This window comes from Dipodomys merriami, unplaced genomic scaffold (genome assembly GCF_024711535.1).
Source record: "Dipodomys merriami isolate MVZ:Mamm:240054 unplaced genomic scaffold, mDipMer1.0.p SCAF_13, whole genome shotgun sequence".
In the NCBI taxonomy this organism is placed as follows: Eukaryota; Metazoa; Chordata; class Mammalia; order Rodentia; family Heteromyidae; genus Dipodomys; species Dipodomys merriami.
The window spans coordinates 2,123,150-2,144,542 of record NW_027202604.1 but is presented as its reverse complement, the minus strand read 5'-3'; the positions used below and the strand labels follow the sequence as shown (position 1 = coordinate 2,144,542).

Genomic DNA, 21,393 nt, shown 5'->3' with positions numbered 1-21,393 from the left:
GAAGAGATAAGATGATTCAGTATCTTTTGGCTGGATTACAAGCAGCCTTCCATATGGTTATTACAAACTGCCGGAAATTACTCAGTTTTGGGATGAGAACCCTGCTGCCTTTCTAGCTAGACTTATGGAGGTCCTTGCTAAGTATACCCACTTGGATTCCACCTCCCTGGCTGGGGCAAGCCTTTTGGCCTCCCATTTTATTTCTCAGTGAGCCATTGACATAAAGAACAAACTTAAAAAGGTTGAGGATGGCCCTCAAACCCCTATCTGTGACCTGGTGAATATGGCCTTTAAAGTTTTCCATGCCCATGAGGAGCAGAAAAAGGCTGATAGGGAAACTGGCTCTCACCGAAAGGTGGCCTATCCAGCCCAAGCTCTGGTGGCTGCCTTCTACCAAGTTTGGCTCTGGAGAAAAGCACTAACCATCCGGACCCTGCTTCAAGTGCAGCCAGGAAGGGCACTGGGTAAGGCAATACCCTAAACCCTATCCTCCCCAACCACCATGTCCACTGTGCAATCAAAAGGGACACTGGAAAAAAAATAAAGAAAAACAAATAAAAAAAATAAAAGGGACAATGGAAGCCTTCCTTCCCCTGACTTGCTACCTTTGGTCCTGGACCTGGCCACCGAAGACTGATGATGCCCTGCTTCACCAACCCCAATCACCCTCATTGAGCCTAAGGTAACGATACCGGTAAGGCCATTTCCTTTTTGGATAATACAGAGTTGACCTATTCAGTCCTCCCTTCCTACTCGGTCCCTTAATTCTTTCCCAGGTCTTGGTTATGGGAATTGATAGGCTTCCCTCCCAGCCACCAGCAACGGGCCCTCTTATGTGCCTGATATGTGCAGGCTCTTAGCCTTAAAATCTATCAAACTTCTCCACCCAGGTGGTGCCCTGAGGCAGTTCTGAGATAACCCAGTTCCACATGTCAAAGGAAAACATGGGCAATTTTAAACTCTAGCCACAAAGAAGCTCAAGAAATTGTAAAGAGGGTAGTAAAGAAAGCCTTGGGAAAGGAATTCAAGGAATTGTAAAGAGGGTAGTAAAGAAAGTCTTGGGAAAGGAATTGGGAAAAATGGTTTCCTTTGGATAAGAAAGTATTTGAAAAGGAAGGGACTACTGGTGCCAACTAACTCTCCTTAAAACACCCCTATTTTGCCTGTCTGCGAACCGGACAGCTCCTACCGGTTACTACAGGACCTTCCTCTCATTAATGAGACTGTGGTGCCCATGCACCCTGTAGTTCCCAACCCATATACCCTCCTTTTCAATATCCTCACTTCTACTACCCATTTTTTTTTCTGTATTAGATCTTAAGGATGCTTTCTTTACCATTCCTTTGCCCCACATGGTGGAATCTCTTTGACTTTACGTGGGAGGATCCAAACACCTCTCATGCCAGTCAGCTGACCTGGATGGTGCATCCCCAGGGTTTTCAAGCAGTTCCCCTTTTATTTTTACAGGTTCCAGATTTGACTCCTCAGTATTCCCTGTCCCAAAAATAAAACTCTTCTCTATGAGAAGGGTGGCACAGATGGAGAACAGGAATGGATCTTTGTGGGAAACAAGTTGGCCTTGCTTCTGGCCTAGGGTACCCTCATACAGCAGGCTCACACCTCACTTCATAGTAGGCCAAAGGCACTGTTTCAGTTTTTAAAACCCCTCTTTGATCACCCTCACCATAGTTGAGGCTGCCTCTTGGGCATGTTTTACATGCTCCACCACCACCACTCCTCAAAGGGCCAGCCTTTATAACCTATCAAATGCAGAGCTATTTGCCTGGCCAAGACTGGCAGGTTGATTTCACCCACAAAAGAATGAGGTACCTTCTTGCCCTGGCAGACACCCTCACAGGATGAGTCGAGGCCTTGCCAACTCCCAAAGAGATGGCAGGAGTTGTAACCTCATTTTTATTTTCAGAAATTATTCCTCATATTGGCCTTCTTACTTCCCTTCAATCTGATCATGGCCGGGCCTTTATTTCCTAAGTAGTACAACAGGTTTCTTTGGCCCTAAGACACAGCCTTGTCTCAGCTCAGGAATTTTCAGATCAACTCCAGGTGGCCATGAAATCCACCTCAGTATCTCTAGCCTCACTCCAGTGTCAACTTACCTCCCTGGCACAGGTTGCTCTTCAAAACTGCTGAGTCTTGGACCTCCTAACAGCCAAAAAAGATGGAACCTGCCTATTCTTGCGGGAACAATGTTGTTATTATATTAATGAGTCAGGTTTGGTAGAACAAAATATGGAGGCCCTAAATAATCTAAAGGAGGAGCTCATCAACATACAGGGGGCCCAGTCTAGACTGGTTCCATAGCCCCCTCACTGGATGATTACTACCCTTAGTAGGCCCATTAATTTTAATTTGTCTTTTCTTTTCTTATTTTTTTTTTGTCCCATGCCTCTTGAGGCTCATCCAGAGCAGCAGCCAAAAAAACGACCAGAGGGACAGTTAATCAGCTTCTTCTCCACCCATATCCTTGCCTGTCGACTACCACTCTAGACAACCAGCATACAGCCCCACGATGTCCATGTCCAGCAGGAAGGAGCCAGACAACTATCATCGCCCTAGTACCAAACCAAAGATGCCATAATGTCAGGCAGCTGGAGGGCAGAGGCAGCTGAGAAAAGCCACTTCCTTATACACCAGCTGTCCCAATTGTTCTTCAGGAGCACTAGGCTGAAACTGCTCAAACTTGCAAAACAAGTTACTTGCTCAAAGGTCCTGCTGACCCCTGCTCCATCCAGATTCTGAGCCACCTCTCTGATCCTGACCAGGGAGTTTGCCCAGGAGCATACCCCAGTAAACTTTTATTCACCTTTACCTCCTCCGGCGTGTTCTTTCCTTACCTAAAACCTTACAGACCCAACAACTTGTATCATGTGAGCGAATGAATCTGGATTTGGGGTTCACATTAGTGAGAATCATGGCACAACTGGCTTTAAATTCAATATAAGAATAGGGTGCAAACCTTATATTTCAGAAAAAAATACACATAAGCTCTGAAATCCAGAGTCTTTCTAAAACCCAGCACCCCAAGCATTTGTAGTTACCCACCTCCAAAAGGGTAAAAGTAAACATTGGACCTGCTCTGGTGTTAAACTGCCACTGGATCCTCCCTGCTGTCTCCCTCCTCCTCTTCTTCTTTACAGACAGGTAAAGTTGGATCTCTTGAAGGAACTGGGGGCTCCCACTCTAGGCAAAGGTTGGACAGGTGATCAATGTACAGCATGAGATTTGGCTGTGCCTATGTGCCTCCGACAGAGCTGGATCATCTAGGGCGGTGAAAATTGTAAGCAACAAGAAAGCAGTATTAACAGCAAGGGCAGGGAAACCTAGACAGCACCCACAGTTCCCGAGGACACCCAGCAAGCATTCCTTTCCCACATTTAGTCACTCTCATTACACGCTCATCAAGCACTGTGCCAGGCTCAGAATGGAGGTGACTAGTGAGGTATGCGCACACACAATCCCTGCCCTCATGGAGATGGTAGGCTACTTGGGAAAACAATCAGATAAGCCATGACAAGAGGGTTGGGTATAGGAACCAAGAATATGCTATGGAGTTGAAAGCAAAGGTGGCCAGTCCAGGTTGAGGGTAGCGGTCAGGGAAAGCTGCTAAGGAGAAGTGACCCCAGAGACCTAAGAAGTTAGCCAGACAAGATGGGGGTGGGGAGGATCAGCACGTGAAAGGTTTCTGAGAGTCGGGAGCAGGACTAAAGCCCTTTGTTCTCAGCCATTCTCCAGCCTATAATCTTCCACCCATCCACAGCACCCGGACATAAAGTCCAAAAACTCACATCCAAGGTATTACTCTAATTCCCACAACCCAACAGCATGTCCACTTGTTTGGTGGAATGTCAGGAAAATACTTAGAAAAAAGTAGACTTTGTGAGAACAAACAAACAAAACCTGTAACCTGTGTGTCAATAGCTCACACCTGTAATCCTAGCTACTCAGAAAGCTATGCTCTAAGGATCTTGGATTGAAGCCTGCCTGAGCAGAAATGTTCATGAGACTCCTATCTCCTACCACCAAAAAGCTGGAAGTAGAGCTGTGGCTCAAGCTTAGAGGTCCAGCCTTGAGCAATAAGCTAAGGGACAATGCTCAGGATCTAAGTTCATGCCCTAGTACCAGTGTGCATGTGTGTTTGTGCACACACACACACACACACACACACACACACACACACACACACACACACACATATACTTCCCAAAACAACAGCAATGTGGCGTTGAACTGGTCTGCAACTGTCTTAATTGCAATGATCTGTTTTCTGCACAGCTACATCAGGGGGAAAATGCCAGCTCCACTTTGGGTTGTCATAGCAGACAAGATGCAGGAGGACAGTTCGGCACCATCCACTCAGGAGCCCCAAGAGGTCTTTGGTTCCTTTTGGCTCTCCCACCCTAAGGTACCTCCTTCCTTTTCCCTCCAGGACCCTGGGAAATTGCAGAGGGTGCATTTTGTGCCTCTTAACTCTTGGGTGTTTTTCACGTGTAAAACACTATCACAGACAGAATATCTCCTACTTGTCTTGCGCAATTCGGGGAAACCAGATAGCTGATGAAGTCAGTACTGTCAGGGCCCTCCACATGGGGTAAAAACAAAAACAAAACAAAGCCCACAAAAGCCCGTGAAAGTCCCAGTAGCTTAAGTGTGGCCCCTAGTCCTAGCTGCTTGTGAAAGAAACCATTGTGTGGAGAGTTTAAGAAAGGGTAATGTGCTCCTGGTCATTTTTCATGAAAAACATCGTTAAGTGGCTTTCTTAGGTTTTAATATTATCATATAATGTCACTCCCACAAACCACTCTGACTGAACAGAGAGAAACAAAACCCTCACTTCTAAGAATCAGAGTAGTGGTTATTTCAAGCACAAAGCAAGGATGTCCTCTTAACCTATGACAACATACATTTGCTTAGCTTCTCCTTCCACTAAGTAAGTAAGCAATTAGGTTTTTTCCTATAAAAATATCCTCATGCATGTACAAACACCAGCGGCAATCATATAATTACCCTGCCCAATCAGATTCAATTGCTGACAGTTGAAGTCCCCATTGCTCAGTAACTTCAGATCACAATGAGGTCTTTACGGAAGCCCTTTCAGTCTCATTACAAAGGTTCCTGTGATACACTGAGCCGCCCTAGCACCACCTCCTGTGGGACAATCATCCCCAACTCACCAGAGCCAAGGCCAGCCTACTCTGGCTTCCTTCTGACAAAGAAAAAAAGGGTACCTTAAACACCCTTGCTTCATTTGGGGATCTCACTTCTAAATATAATAGTAACCTTTCACCCCCACACTTTAAGTGCCGTAATTACGCAATTAAAACCAATTATGTCATTTAACAGAGACTTTTTCAAGCCAATTACCTCAATCATTGACCTCAGAAGATTTCCCACACTGACCTGCAACAATGAGGATTGGGATAAATTTAGACACTGCGTTTCAGAAGGCTGGCATGGACTAGCAGGGTGGGTAATAGCTGGTCTAAATTCTTCCAGACTAATAGAAGCAGAATCAAATTCATGCAGGTCTAACAGGATCATGACTGTATATTTGTATAATACTTCTACTGTCCATAGATAATTGATTTTTTTATACCTACCTTGATGGCAATGTCCATATTGCAGACAAAAAAGAAGAGGCAGGAATAGTTATACAGCTATCTTGAGTTAAATGCTAGTTAGTACTAAATTAACTACAATGCTAGGGTAAGAACCACAGTCTTCTACAGAATCCAAAGCTTCTTCATAGTGTGTGTGTGTGTGTGTGTGTGTGTGTGTGTGTGTGTGTGTGTGTGTGTGTGTGATAATCATTTTCCTCCAAAATTCCCTTCAAAGCAACATATTTGTCCCATTTTAGGGTTCAACTATATTACATAAAGTTCCACTTCAGCTCAGATGTATGAGATGCCCTAAGGTACACCCAGTCAGTTCCTCGCACTTGCCTGGGTACCTTATTGGTTAAAGGATGAGCACATGGTCCCATCTAATCCAATGAGATGTGCTGAGTCTTTTATGATGATCTCGGTTAAGGGTTCACTTTTCCTAACTGTACACGTGGGAAAACTGACAGTTTAGTCATCTGGCCACCTGCAAGGGAGTGGAGGCCAGAGCCAAGGGTTATGAAAAGAGAATCTGGTTCTAGGAAACAACCCCCACAAGTTACTTCACGGTAAAGTCTAGGCATTTAAAACATGGGTTAGTTAGTTCTAAAGCATGTGGGGGAGAATATGAAGAGTAACACCACCTATAGCTTGGGGTGACATGATTCCAAGGAAGGAATTAGTTGAACATGGACATGAGCAGTAATCTTGTTACGCCTTCATAACACAGTTAAATGGCTCCAATTTTTGAGTTATTTAAAGAACATTTTATGGGCAGGAGGAAGCGCTTTTTTAAAATATATTTTTTATTGTAAAGATACTGTACAGAGGGGTTACACTTACATGAGTAAGGTAATGAGTACATTTCCTATTGAGCATTGTAAGCTGCAAAATGACTTTTTAAAGCACAAACTAAACATCCTTGCAGCTTTTTGTTCATCTGCTTTTGTCAAAGTTGTCTCTCCTTGGAACCAACACAGCTGTTGCAGCTAAGACCACTTCCCTTGACCTGTACTTTGCCCTGCTCCATGGTACCCTGTGCTCACCAATGTCTGAATGCATGTGGGATATAAGAACCCAAGATTCTCATGCTCATCAAGATGGGAAGTTTTCTTTGTCTCCTGGCATTGATAGAAAGCAAGAAAGAGTAAAAAAAAAAATTCTTTATTGGCAGGTTTTCAACCCTGGTATTACTAAGCTTGGGATCAGATCACTCTGTAGTTTGGGCTGACTTGGACACTGTAGGTAAGAAAGCCAGCAGCGTTCCTGGCTCTAACCACTAGATACCAGTAGCACACATTTCATCAGTTTGAAACAATGCAAAGTATCTTAAGTCATTACCAAATATCCAAGGATGGGAGCCGGGATCAGCCCTTTTACAGTGGAACATTGGTGGATTATTGGGCCTCCCCTCACAGCATCTTTGAGAACACAATCCTATAGGATGTGGTTTCTTCTAAAATGTGAAGGTGAGAGAACTGCCATGCTCTTCATAACTTTGTAAGAGTCATGTAAAATACTGCAAGGAGAGCTGAGCGCAAAGCAAAAGTAAAGCCAGCAATACTGCTGCAATCACAGCTATGAAGGTACTAAGATTTACTGATCCATTAAGGATAACGTTGGAGAAAGCATGTATCAAATGCAAATGATTTTACCTAAACACCAATAAGAGAAATGAGATGCAGAGCAGGAAGTTGGAAATGAAGATCAGCCCTCAATGGAATGAGCTACAAAGCAGGTCGTTTGGCTTCTCACTTCTACAGGAAAGAAAATGAAACCTAAAGATGACTGCTGTGTTATATAGACTTAAGGTTCGGCTGAATTTTTGAAAGAGACTGGGCTTAGCAGGTCTTGGGGTGGCTCATGTCTATAATCCCAGTTACTCAGGAGGCTCAGATCTAAGGACCATGATTCGAAGCCAGCTTGGGCAGAAAAGTACATAAGACTCTTATCTCCAATAAACTACTCAGAAAAAGCCAGAAGTGGTGCTGTAGCTCAAATGGTAGAGAGCTAGCCTTAAGCAAAAGAAGCTCAGGGCTGGGAAGGTGGCTCAGTGGTAGAGCGCTTGCCTTGCATGCATGAGGCCCTGGGTTCGATTCCTCAGCACCACATAAGCAAAAGAAAAAAGCCGGAAGTGGCGCTGTGGCTCAAGTGGTAGAGTGCTAGCCTTGAGCTGAAGAGCTGAGGGACAGTGCCCAGGCCCAGAGTTTGGGCCCCATGACTGGGGCCCCCCCCACCAAAAAAAAAGAAGCTCATGAAAAACACCTAGGCCTTGAGTTCAAGCTCCAGATCAGCAAAAAGAAAAGAAAAAAGATTGAGCTCACCAGGAAAAAAAAAACAAAAACAAAAACCTCCAGTAAAGACCTAAAACTTTTCAGATTGAAAAAAATAAAAGCCCCAAATGGTAATGCCTCACCCACTCTTTTGAACAGATATAAGAAAAAAAGATTTATCTTTTTAATGTTTTTGTGCCAGTATTGGAGTTTGAACCCAGGACCTTGTACTTCCCCTTGGCTTTGTTTTTTTTTTCTCAAAGCTGGTACTCTGCCACTTGAGTCAGTTCTGGCTTTTTGCTGGTTAATTGGAGGTAACAGTTTCATGGACATTCCTGCCCTGATTGGCTTAGAACCAGGATCCTTACATCTTAACTTCCTGAGTAGCTAGGATTACAGGCGAGCCACAACTGCCCAGCAAGAAGACATAAAAGAAGCAAAATGGATGATTTTAGAGAATCTTTTTTCAAGGAAAGGTATTGATTTACTTGTCTTACCATGGCAGCAGTTACCAAGAGCAGACTGGCAGAAGTCCTGCCTTCAGGACTGATCTGAATGAGAAGATAAGAAAGAATTTACTGAGTTAGGGAGGAAGAGAGCCAGGGCTTAGGGTAAGTTTGTCTTCTCAATGGCTACAAGCAATTTAATGTATCTTCACATGGTTTGCTGAGGCCAGCCCAGGAATTCTACAATAGTGAGATGCCCAGGAGACTTCACTCTGAGTCAAAGACTTGTGTATCTCAAAGTTCTGTGTTCTGATCAAGGCAGTTAGAAGAATTATGATACTTTGTGCAGGAAGACCAAGATTCTTTGGTACTTTGGTACTTTTGGATTCTATTGGTTGTCTAGGTAGAAGTTTCTCATACTTCTGAGGTGGAGAGGTTTAGAGAAGTTCAGAGTCCCAGACTTGTGACTCTGTGGGACCTCAGTTTCCACAGTTCACACCTCCTACAGTTCATACCTTGTTCGGCTTTCCCACATTAGTCTAGTGTTCTCAAGTCTTTCCAAGCACTAGTGAAATCTGACTTGTCTAAACTGTAGAAAGAACAAGAATAAAAGGATCACTAAGGGGCCTTGGCTCTCCTCCCGTGGTTCTTACAGACATACTGGTTTTGCTTTGGGCAAACAGCTAATGTTTAGAGCAAACAGTAAGAAGAAATAAAAACAGCAGTACTTGTTCTGAGGTTCTAGTAGAGTCCCACAGTGACTCCTTGGAGTTATATAAACCATTTTCCCCCCTGAGGTTAGTATTAAATCTGGAGAAGCCAGACCTCAGAGTTTGATAATGAACTTCTTAGAGCATGTTCTTCCTGTTGCTCATCATCCCCACCCTACTGTCTACTGATCTATGTGCATTTCTCCCAATATCTCAGAAGGTCAACAGAGATAAAGGAGTAGTACATGCCTCAGATTCAGCTGACACTAAAACTACACAATGGGTTTTGTGTGTTTTGATGGAGGTGCTTCCTCATTGAGTCTACAACCCTGGGGTGTGAACACCTTGTTTGTACCAAAGAAGTTAGCCAAGGTGGGAACAAAGGTCTGCTTGGACAGGCATATGTTACTGTTTCTTAAAGAAACGCAAGTCAAACCGAGGTTCTATGTATACCATAACATAAGTACTGCCTTCCCCACATTCTTTCAGCATAAAGTTGAGAAGCAGCAGGCTTGCTAGGGTGACAGGTTCTTCAGAGGTCATCATCACAGTCAACAAGTAAAGAATCCCCAAAACACATTGGCCTGGAGTAAGCCTTATTCTCAATGCCAAGAAGTGGACTGTCACAGAGTACAGCTTCCCAGGAAAGACAGGGCCTGAAACCCAAACATGAGCTTCAGTAGATCCAGAAATTTTATGCAAAACTTGGCACAGGTGCTTACATCTGTGCTTTATTCTGAGAAATAAGATTTGTAGTTTAAATCACACTTTCTTTTTTTTTTATTGTGAAAATACTGTACAGAGGGGTTACAATTACATGGGCAAGATAATGAGTACATTTCTTATCAAGCATTGTAGCCTCCTCCTTTGTTTCCCCTTCCTATCCCTTCCCATCCTCCCCCCCACACACCAAAGTTGTAAAGTTCATTTTCGACATAATGACTTGTACATCTCATTGTTGCAATGGGTCCACCTGCATCCCTATTTAAACAATTTGTTTTTCCCCTTCCCCTCCACAAATTATACCGACATCAAATACAGTGAAAGCAGAGGTTATACCGTGGGAGAGGGACATACAAAGCAACAAAGAAATAATCTTATAAATGTGTTAGAAACAATCGCATGAAAGAAAAAAAACATTTGAATACATATCTTAGGGTTCATTTCCCTAACATCAACTTATCTGACCTTTTCTGCTTGACTCAGACATATACTAGATATTGCAAATAAAGGAAACCATGGGACCTATGTTTCTTTGGGCCTGGCTTACTTCACTTAATAGAATTTTTTCCAAGCCTTTCCATTTCCTAACAAATGGGGCAATGCCATTCTTTCTGATGGAGGCATAGAATTCCATTGTGTATATATACCACATTTTCTTGATCCATTCATCTACTGAGGGGCATCTGGGTTGGTTCCATTTCTTAGCTATAGTAAATAATGTTGCAATAAACATAGTCATGCTGGTAGCTTTAGTGTGGTCTTGTTTGTAAACATTTGGGTAAATGCCCAAAAGTGGGGTTGCTGGGTCATAGGGGAGCTCAATGTGGAGTCTTTTGAGGAACCTCCATACTGCTTTCCAAAGTGTTTGAACTAAATCACATTTTCTTATTGGTCTGAAGCTCAGAATAAAAATTTAAGCTGTGCTTAAATTTTTGAAGTTTTTCTAAGGTATAATTTATATTTCATCAAGTTCACCCATTTTAGGGATGAATAGTTTTGAGTCAATTCATAGAATTATACAATCATTGCCGCAAAAAAAATTAGAACATTTCCACAATCCCCCAAGAGATACTATGATTGTTTACTGAAAACTCATCTTACCTAGAATGAGGTGTAGGGCTGAAAGATCTTTCTATATTTACAAAGCCATTCCATCTCAAGCATTTTACTAAAAATTATTTATCTGAAATTTAAGTGAAACTGGGTATCTTAAATTTTGTTTGGTTGATTGGTATTGCTGCTGCTGCTGCTACTATTACTACTACTATTATTATTATTTGTGGTGATGGGGATCAAACTCAAGACCTGTCACATGCTAGGCAAATACTCTAACTCTAGAGTTCTCCACTCCCAACTCCTTCTATTAAAACTGGCACTCCAAGTCCAGGACCAAACAGAATTAAGAAATGATTATTCATGCCTAGGAATAAATGTACTTGTGTAGTACATGATACATAAGCAAGCATTATTTCTTAACTCAGATTTGAACCAATTCTAAGATGGCCAGACCATGGTTCCAGTTAGAATTGAAGCTGAGAACTAAACTGTAGAAACCATCTTTAAGAATTCACGACCCAACTGCTGTTTTACAAGCAAGCCTGGGACCTCAGGCAACCTTTGTCTTGAAAAGTTTAAAGTGGATGTAATTGTTAACCTTGTAATTCACAACAGAACTGGAACTGTGACTTTTCAGGCCACAAATAATAGGGAAATCATTCTTAACCCTTTTTGGAGTCACCAACTCCTTTAAGAGAATTTGATAAGAATGAAGGACCCTTATCTGGTTGCTAGTGATTCAGTAATCTTAGCTACTCAGGAGGCTGAGATCTGAGGATGGTCATTTGAAGTTGGCCTGGGCAAGGATGTCTATGAGGCTCTCTGATAATCAACAAAAAGCTAGACGTAGAACTGGCCTTGAGGAAAAAAAGAAAGAAAGAAAAAAAACCCAACAAAACCAAACAACTAAGGGATAGTGCTCAAACCCTGAGTTCAAGACCTAGGACCAGGACAACAAAAGACCTTCTCAATTGAAAAATGTGTACATGTGTGTATATACATTTATTCCCTACAGAAGAGAAGAATTCCTTGAGAGGTGGAGAGAGGTTTCATAAAATTGGTGGCACTGATCACGAACCATTTGAAGTTGTAAGAAGTTGACTGAAGTCTTTTTTTTTTTTTTGGTAGGGGTACAGGGGTAGGATTGGGGCCCCTAAGATGACTATCTTCCACTTGAGCCACACCCCCCAGAGGGTGGCCGAAGTTAATAAAGCACTATGAGTTCTAAGTCATCTGATTATTGGGGGGGGGGTGCATTTGGCAAGGGGACGGGAGAAAAAGACATTCCAGTCTTGACCACTTTCCCCTTCCTCTGGCCTGGCTTTCTTCCTCTGTGCTGCTTTCCCTCCCTTCACATGGAATGCTATTGATACAGCTATGGATACAGCTGTTCCCACTTTCCTTCCAACAAAAGAGCACACTTTGCCCCCTCAATTTTATGAACTTAATTTTTTGAAGGGGGTGACAAAGTTTGTATCATTATATACTGTTATATCAACAATAATACCCTCTATTTTTTTTAAAGAATAAGGGTGTCCACCTCTGAACTGTTCTAGTGTCTCTTTCGTGCCTTAAATCCACCTATAAATTACCTTCCACTATTGTCTTCCACTCCATTTTCCAGAAGGAGAAACTAAGGGGAAAGAAGTTGTGATTTACACAAATTTACCTATGTTGCAATGACAAAGAGGGATTTCAAGTCACAGAGCCTATGTTCATACCACATACAAGAGATTACTTATATAACTTATAAGTAAGAAAAGAATGCATGCATGCTTTCTTCATTTTCTCTCAGAACCAATACACTATTTTAAGGAAGTTTATTATCATGTCCAATGAGATGAACCATAAAACTATTCTGTATGTTTATTTGGTACTTGCTGATGTCTAAGCAGATCTGCAATGCTCATGGTTATCACTTCAAAGAAAAATAAATGACTTTGTTTTCAGGTTTTATCTTATCCGTCCTTAGTCCTTCAAACAGCATGAGAAATGGAGCACTCTGTTCTTACTTGTTGTCAGGGGATACAGTACTAGCAGCCTGCTGGGAAGAGCATGCTGGGAAGTAATGTTCTACACTTTGTGTTAAGACTTAAGGAAAAAAAAAACTACAGAGGTTGTGTAAATCACAGACAAAGTTGACAAATTTCACGGCTTAGTCATGGTTAACATATCAGATTTCATGGTTTGACAGAGATTAACAGGAAAATCATATTAGATTTACAACTCTTGAGTACATTCTGAGATATTTGGTCAATTCCAAACTCTCCAAACATTGCCCATGTACCCCTCTTGCCCTCCCTCTGGTGGCTGCGGAGCCTTAGTGAAGCCAGGGAGAGCAAATGGGACCTCCCCTGTTCCCCTAGTCACCTCCTAGTTATGGCCGGGGTGAGCTCTGCACCTAGGGGGTTGCTAGGGAAAGGTCTTAGCCTTTGTGAAAGAAACCTAGCTTTTGCATTTACAACCCAATTCATGAAACAGTAGGAAGGAAAAAACAGTCTGTTTTTTCATTACAGAAATGTTTTGTCCAGACACTGAAAGGCACTAAAGAGAAATGAATGATCATTTTCCGAACTATGATATTTGGGGTAAAAAGTAAGTTTTCACGACTTTATGGAGAGGCCATTCTGCAGAGGCCTTGCTATTACAAGTGGCAGGCAGGGCTGGGACTTCAAAAAGCCGGCAGACTGCCTGCCGAGCCATTTGGCCTCAGGGCTCTGCATATCCTCTTTCTGGTTAGAGGCTGGCTTGCCTGTCAACTTTGCATAAAAGACAGCCAATTTGTCAGCCATTTGCTTTAATTCTCTTTCAGACTCTTCCTAAGGATAAACTCCCTATACCTTCTGGTCTTCAATATCATGTATCTGACTGGAGCAGGGAAACCCTTCTGAAGCCTTCCTCCTGGGTCTTATAGGATGTCCTTAATCAGAACCACATTACCTCAGCCAGAGGAAGTCCAGTCCTCTCCCAGACACTGGCAAGATCCTAGGGCAAATTAGTTACAGAATGTGGAAGGTAAGATTGGGAATAAAAGCTGTAGCTATCTGTTGTGTTTTCTTTAGTTGAGAGAATTAAGGCAGGGTGCCTAACTCTGAAGAAAACAAGCAGCCACTCAGGAAATGGTCAGTTGTGAAAAAAATGAAAGTCCTAACATTCCAGGTATTCTGGGCATGAGAAAGGATTTTCTTATTTTCTACAATTAGATTTTATATTGCAGTAGCACTCTGGATGGACAAAACACAAATAGCCAATATCCAAGTTTTATAGAAAAAAAACACGTGTCTATCACAAAATCATGTGGGCATACACACACCCACACTCACATCAACATGTGTTAGCTAAACAAAACACATTTTAATAACTGTGGGGAAAGTCATAGTGAAAATCAGAAAGGTCCAGTCCTCCCTCAGCCATTCTAAGTTCATCAAGCTGTGGACACCTGCATTGGTTTCATCAGTGAGTGACAAAGTCAGTGCTGAAGATACTAATTTCCAGATAGAATGAGAAGCACCAACAGCGGAGTGTGAAATGATCAGGTTTGAATCCAACCCTAGACAGTGAATCTACCTTAGTCATGGATTTATTACATGCAGTTTCAACCAAGCACAGTAAAAAAAAAAAAAAAAAGAAAATAAGAAATTTAAAGAGCAAAAGAAACTTCAAATGCAAAAATTTAAACATAATCTGTGTGTTTCTCACAGCTCAGTGGGTGCAAAGAAGCTGTCAGCCACTCATACTTACATTATTGTGTGTTCTTTGGAATGTTTCCTTGCTCTTAATTTGGGGGAAAACCTGCCTCCTCAAATGCAAATGGTGCCCTCAAAATAGGGTAAAAGTGAATGTGAGTACTTGGAGTGATATTCCGAAAAATTAAGATGTGTTGAAAGGTGGCGTGTCTGTAGGGGAAGTTGGGTGGTATTATGGGAAAAGTGAATGAAGCATTCTCAATCCAGTACTTGAGGCATCCTGATCATTACTGGGTTTTCCTCAATAGTGGTATCCTTGAAACCATATACCTGTAAATACAAGGGTCCTCTGTACCTTACCAGGGAGTGAGCTGCAGGAAAAAGAGCAGATGGAATAAATGTGTGAGCAAAGATAAGTTGTTGCAGAAAGCTGAGACCTAGCTCCTTCACAATGTCAAAGGGACCAGGATTCTTAGTGGAAATCTGCCCCCGTCCAACTTCAAACTGAGGACTTTCCCTTCTCATGAGTGGGTGTTCCTGAAAGATAGGCAAGAAGCATTTCCAGGGTGCCCCAACCTTCACTAACACTGTGGGGCAGCTAACAATTACAAAAGGAATGAACTTTTCATCAAATGCCCTGCCATAAAACCATTTCCCAGGAAATGGAACACAGCATGGAGTTAGCTGACTGCAATTTTCCACCAACAATGAGCGTCATGGGGCACAGGTACTATATTTAAACGATTTTCCTCCAGCTTTTTGGCAAGGCTGTCTCTCAAGGAGACTTAGGAACTTGGGCTGAGGTCTCACTCCCCTCCGGCCAGCAGGATCGGAATGTTTAATACTGGCCTTGTCTCTTCAATACCCATGTGTAAAATGCCAATAAACAAGCCAGGAAAGACCTACAGGCCTAATTGCCTTTTAACTCTACCAAGATGATAAACTCCCAGAGCAAGGAAGGAAAAGCTCCCAGAGATTTAACAAGTTTATCTGCCTGCCACTTGAACCTTTTCTGTCTGCCTACACTTCAGTGAATTCACCAATAAATGGATAAAAGGGCCCCAAACCCCAGTCCCTTCAAGGGCTAAGAAGCCCAGATTCAAAATGTATGACTGACAAAAATTAAGCCATTAAGCAGGCTTTGTTTTAGGTGTTTGTAAGGGCTGCAGCGAGGACAGTGGGGTCTCCTGCCCATTTCAAGATGGCATTTCCCTCATTGACTAGGGCCATCGATCCTCACCTACAAAGAAAGAAAACCTTTCTCCCAAGGAAGCTGAACAGCACCTACATCCTGAAATCTCCTGAATTTAAGTCATGGTGACGGGGAAATGTTTGATTATGGATGATCACTAGCATTTTGTTTACTGCCACAAGGACATATTTCATCTCTCCTCACACCGACTTTTCAAATTTCATGTGTTGGCTTCTTCTGTTGGCTTGAACTCTACTACTAGAATAAAAATTGAGAGCCCTGTACTTGTTGGAGTTAATGTGGCAAAGCAAAGCAAAACTAAACGACTTGGAGGTGGGTCAGAGAGGTGCCATAGCAGATGTGAAGTGGGAGGAAGGGCACAGACACTCGGAGAGCCATGTCATAGTATTCATCCATATCAACCTCAACTTCCAGTGCAGGCTTTCATTCAAAAGAAGTGACTGGATACATGGATACAAGTTAGACACTAGGAACTTCAGGATTCTAACAGGGAACATATAGAAATAACCAAACATCTATCCTTAAGGATAGGGTAAGTAATACAAATGATGTAGTCAGTATAGATGCCTATGGAAAGAGGTCCAGTATACAATGTTAAGTTAAAAGTAGGAGATAAAAATCCTTTCATAATACAACTTTATACACACACACACACACACACACACACACACACACACACACAAAAGATAATGAGTTCACTGAAATGGCAGTATTTTTGGATGGTGACTTACAGTGGATTTTTGTTTTCTTTCTTTTTTTTATTTTTTGTCCATTGTGGGGCTTGAACTCTGGGCCTGGATGCTGTCCCTGTGCTCTTCAGCTCAAGGCGAGCACTCTACTACTTGAGCCACAGTGCTACTTCTGGTTTTCGGCGTGGTTTATTGGAGATAAGAATTTCACAAACTTTCCTGCTCGGGCTGGCTTTGAACCATGATCCACAGACCTCAGCCTCCTGAGTAGCTAGGATTACAGGTGTGAGCCACCAGCACCCGGCTTTCGTTTTCTTTTATCAAGACTTTTTTGTTTGTTTGGTGTGTGGTACTAATACATGCTAGGCAAAAGCGTACCACCATGCAATGTTCTTGGCCTCAAGATCTTTGAAGCAGATGTCATTTTTAATAAAAGTGCATTGCCTTTAGAAATCAGTTAAAACACTAAAACAAAAGAAAGAAGCAAAGAAAGAAGTAGGAAAGAAAGAAAGAAAAGAAGGAAGGAAGCAAGGAAGGAAGGAAGGGAGGAAGAGAGGAAGGAAGGAAGAAAAAGAGAGAGAAAGAAAGAGAGGGAGAGGAAGGGGAGGGAATAAGGAAGAAAGGAGGGAAGAAAGAAAAGGAAGAAAAAGGAAGGAAAGAAGGAAGGAAGGAAGGAAGGAAGGAAGGAAGGAAAGAAGGAAAGAAGGAAGGAGGAAGGAAAGAAGTAAAGAAAAAAAGAAAGGGCGATGTGCACTGGTGGCTCATGCTTGTAATCTTAACTACTAAGGAGGCTAAGATCTGGGGACTGTAGTTTGAAGCCAATATGTGCAAGAAAAGATTGTGAGATTCTTATCTCCAACTAACCAGCACAAAGCTAGAAATTGAGCTGTGGTAGAAATGGTAGTCAGTCTTGAGTAATAATAGCTAAGCAAGAGTATGAGGTCTTGTGTGCAAGCACTAGAACTGTCAGAGAGAGAGAGAGAGACAGAGAGACAGAGACAGAGACAGAGACAGACAGAGAGAGACAGAGAGACAGAGACAGAGTAAGAGACAGAGACAGACAGAGACAGACAGAGACAGACAGAGACAGGGAGAAAGAAGAGAGAGAAAGGCAGGCAGGCAAAAGCATCCCACTGCCACTACCACACTGGTCAATAAGAAGAGAGTCACATCTGAAATAGTGTCAGGGGAAGACCTTGCTTCTATTTCTTTGGGAACCCTGGGTAAGGGACAATAAAGTTAGGTGACATATAACTTGGGTGCAAACATATTCTCCAGTGAGAGGAGAACAAAATGGAGACATTACAAGTAAGCTCAGAGTTTCTCTGGCTCCTGTTTCTTCCTCCTTAACATTAGGGTGCAAATACCCCCAGCTCCTCCATCTCAAACTGACCTGTTTCAATTTATAAAGTAAGAGTCACTTCAGAGTATGGTGCTTGCCAACTGAAAACCTGGAGCCCTATTTTTCTATTAAAATCTTATCCATGTTTTTCCTATTGGAACCTGGAAACTGGACAAATTCTGAAGGAATCCAAAGGAATTTCTTTAGAAAAGAATTCTGTTAACACCAAAAGCTCCCCAAGTACTATACAAAGCAAATGCTAGGTTGTATTAAGCTGAAATGTTAAAAGCTGAGTTCAAACCCAAATTGATATGGCCTTCACACCAGGCTTTGTATACAGCAGGACTGATGCATTTGTACACTGATCCCTCACATTTCTGCATCTCTCTGTTTCATAATTTCATAATCAGTTCCAGATTTCCTATTTCTTTCACAGTGGTAAGGCATGGAGTTTTGGATTTGGTAGATGTGCTGCTAAAAGGTATGGAAGGAGAGGAGAAAGTATGATAAGAGCAAAGCCCAAACTGAAATTCTATTTCACATCCACTGAGAAACAGCAAATGGAGCAAACAGCTCTGGGACTCATCTGTACCTTAGAGATGGTTAAAATACAGATGTGTGCGAAGATTTCATGTGTAAAATAGAACTTTGGCTGAGAGGTCCCCTTAATGATCAATGCAGGCAGAGGAAGTTAGAAGTATTTGTAGCTGGGTAGTTTATGCCTATAATCCGAGCTACTCTGAAGGCTGAAAACTGAGGGCCATGGTTCAAAGATAGGTAGGGCAAGAATGGCTGTGAGACTCTTACCTCCAATTAACCAGCAATAAGTTGGAGGCAGATCTGAGGTTTAAGTAGTAGAGTGGCAGCCTTGAGTGAAAAGCTAAAGGATAGTGTTCCTCTGGGCCCTGAGTTCAAGCCCCAGTACAGGTACCAGGGGGGAAAAATATTCCTATGCCTCCATGTATTAGGTACGTTGAGCAAAACACTGTAATACTTCTTTCTAAATTTAGAACTCTGTCCCTAAATTAAAAAAAAAAGTAAATGAGAAGATCAGGTTGATCTAGGATAAACTTCATATCCTGGTTCAAAGACAACTGGCCTCTCTTTGGGTTTCAACTGGAGTTTTCTTTAAAGGATTGCTCTCAAATTCATTAAAGAAATGTCACAAACTCAGGCATTAAGTAGATAACCTGAGCTCTTCATGGCGCTGTGAAGTCACTGTTCCTCTTTGAAGCTCTGCAGATTGGGATTAGGAGGCTGTTTGCCTTTTACCTTGAAGATGACTCTATTCGCTGATCAGTGAATCTCCGGATAGTCACCTGTTTGATCAGTGATACGAAATTTATCTCTGTGATGTGTTCCTTTAAAAACAAACATCCTGCATTCCTCTCTCCTTCCTCTCCCCAGTGTAGTTATAATACTGTGTATGTGTGTGTGTGTGTGTGTGTGTGTGTGTGTGTGTGTGTGTGTGTGTGTGTGTGTGTGTGTGTGTAAACTTGAGGGTATAGGTGGGGCTGGGAGAGATGGGGGAGAATAAGGGAAGAGGTGACATCAATCAAGATGCATAAGACTCACAAACTGATACGTTGAATTGAAATCCCTTTGTACACCTACTTTCATTTTCAATTTAGTTGAATGCTTGCTAAGAACACCTCTGTTCTAATAAAACAGTTCAGGAAATGAGGTTTAATCAAGTTTAAGTCTCAACTACTTTGAAAAACGTGTAGAGATTTTAGATTCGCGAACTCATTTTTAAACTCTGACTTGAATTTTACCAACTCCAAGTCAGAGAGACTGGGATGTATGCTCAGAGTCTGGAGTGTTCTTCTGGGAGACATCTTCCTTTTCACGGTGACTCGGCACATTCCAGAGAAGACTAAACACATAGGCTTTCACCCTCTAACCCTCCGTCTGCTTCCTCTAAACCCCATAATCTAAAACATCTCTTCTTCGCAGGTATATGGTCTTGGATTTGTCACGGTGAATGTGAGACTTTACAAGGCCAATAAAATGACAGCTGTCCAGAGGGGACTGGGTGGCTTTTACCGACTCTGAAATACCATTGCCTATAACTCCCAGGGATCAGGAACTTGAAAGCCCAGCGATTCACTTAGCTCTTTGTCTGTCATAAAGTTAAGGCTAATCAGATTTTCCCCCAACTTGAATCCCTATCTTAAATCCTCAGGCTTCTTCTATGCAGACTTAACTGATGGAAGATGTGATTATGCCTTTTCAGGTCATAAATTCTAGATATTTATAACATAACTGTTGTCATTTAGGTCAATTAAGATGCTTTTACAGGGCTCAGAACAACTACCTGTGGGGCTTGTCAAATACCCTGACAGTGTTTTATGACCCTTTACGGTGATTTTATCTTACAGGGATATGAAAGATGGCTGCCTGCAAAAATTGCCAGGAAGCCCTTTGAAGCATTTTCCTATATTATTACCATTCATGCCCATTTCCATTCTGTCCTCTTTGTTCATTGAAAAACAACAACAAAGTGCTTGTGTGTACATACACATAACACAGACGCACGCACGCACACACACACACACACACACACACACACACACACACACACACACACACACACACAATTTTACTCAAAACTCCCATAGAGTTTGTATCATGTACTTCCTTTCTCTTCCAGACTCCTAAAAAGGAGATACTCTCTAATTTTAAAAAATCCCAAGAAGTAGGCTGGTCAAACACCCAGCTAGGAAATGGCAGGCTTTTCTATGTATAACTCATCCCTTAGACAAGTGGGTTTATTTTTCATATGGAGCAAACGTTACTTCATGAAAACCAAAGAAGGGTGATAGTAACGAAAGAATACTAAGGAATTCTCCTGGTGGAATATTGTTTCCTGCTGTGTGTTCTTTCAACAGGGTCATTGGGTACCTACTGTATTCCAGGTACTGTGCTGGACTGGGGATCCAGGGATTCCCAGTTGACTGGAGACACAGACATATTAATAATTTCAAAGCCAAGTGTTGATGGCTTCGTGCGCACAAATGATGAACAGACTGAACAGTATCATTTCCATTTTTAGAAGGAAGAAGATTCCTTGAGGAAAAGCATTCTTAGTCTGAGCCTTACAAAATGCAAGGATAGAGCTAGGCCAATCAAGGAAGAAAAATATTTCTAGGAAAGGAAAAAGCAAAGACATGGGTTTAAGGAGGACCTAGGATATGTGGGGACTGCCAAGTGGGTCAGTGTTCATATTTCTGACAGGCAGTGGGGAGAAAGAAAGCCAGAGAAAGGTCCTGTAGGGCCATGTATTCATATGCTCCAAGTTACTACCCCTCGTATTCAAAGGACATCTGCCACAAAGCCTTCCACTTTTCCAAAAAGCCAATAGGTCATCACTGGATAAGAACCATTTCTTGGGGCTGGGAAGGTGGCTCAGTGGTAGAGTGCTTGTCTTGCATGCATGAGGCCCTGGGCTCGATTCCTCAGCACCACATAAGCAGGAGAAAAAAAAAGCCAGAAGTGGCGCTGTGGCTCAAGTGGTAGAGCGCTAGCTTTGAGCTGAAGAGCTGAGGGACAGCCCCCAAACCCAGAGTTCAGACCCCATGACTGGACCCCCCCATCAAAAAATAGAATCATTTCTCTGCCCATTCAAATCTGTTTG

General features: G+C 42.3%; 1 protein-coding gene across 18 annotated transcripts in view; it reads right to left on the bottom strand.

Annotated features, from left to right (window-relative positions):
- Nucleotides 1-21,393, bottom strand: part of Erc2 (ELKS/RAB6-interacting/CAST family member 2) — a 1,008,017-nt gene that overhangs the window by 102,122 nt on the left and 884,502 nt on the right. For 2 of the 18 annotated variants that reach the window (XR_011371144.1, XR_011371142.1), the window contains one exon: nt 3,093-3,281. The exons of 15 other annotated variants lie outside the window; for them this stretch is intronic. The gene's annotated coding sequence lies outside the window, so the exon portion shown is untranslated. Of the gene's footprint in view, nt 1-3,063; nt 3,282-21,393 lie in introns of all 18 variants that reach the window. One more of the 18 variants, XR_011371143.1, reaches the window with a different exon arrangement.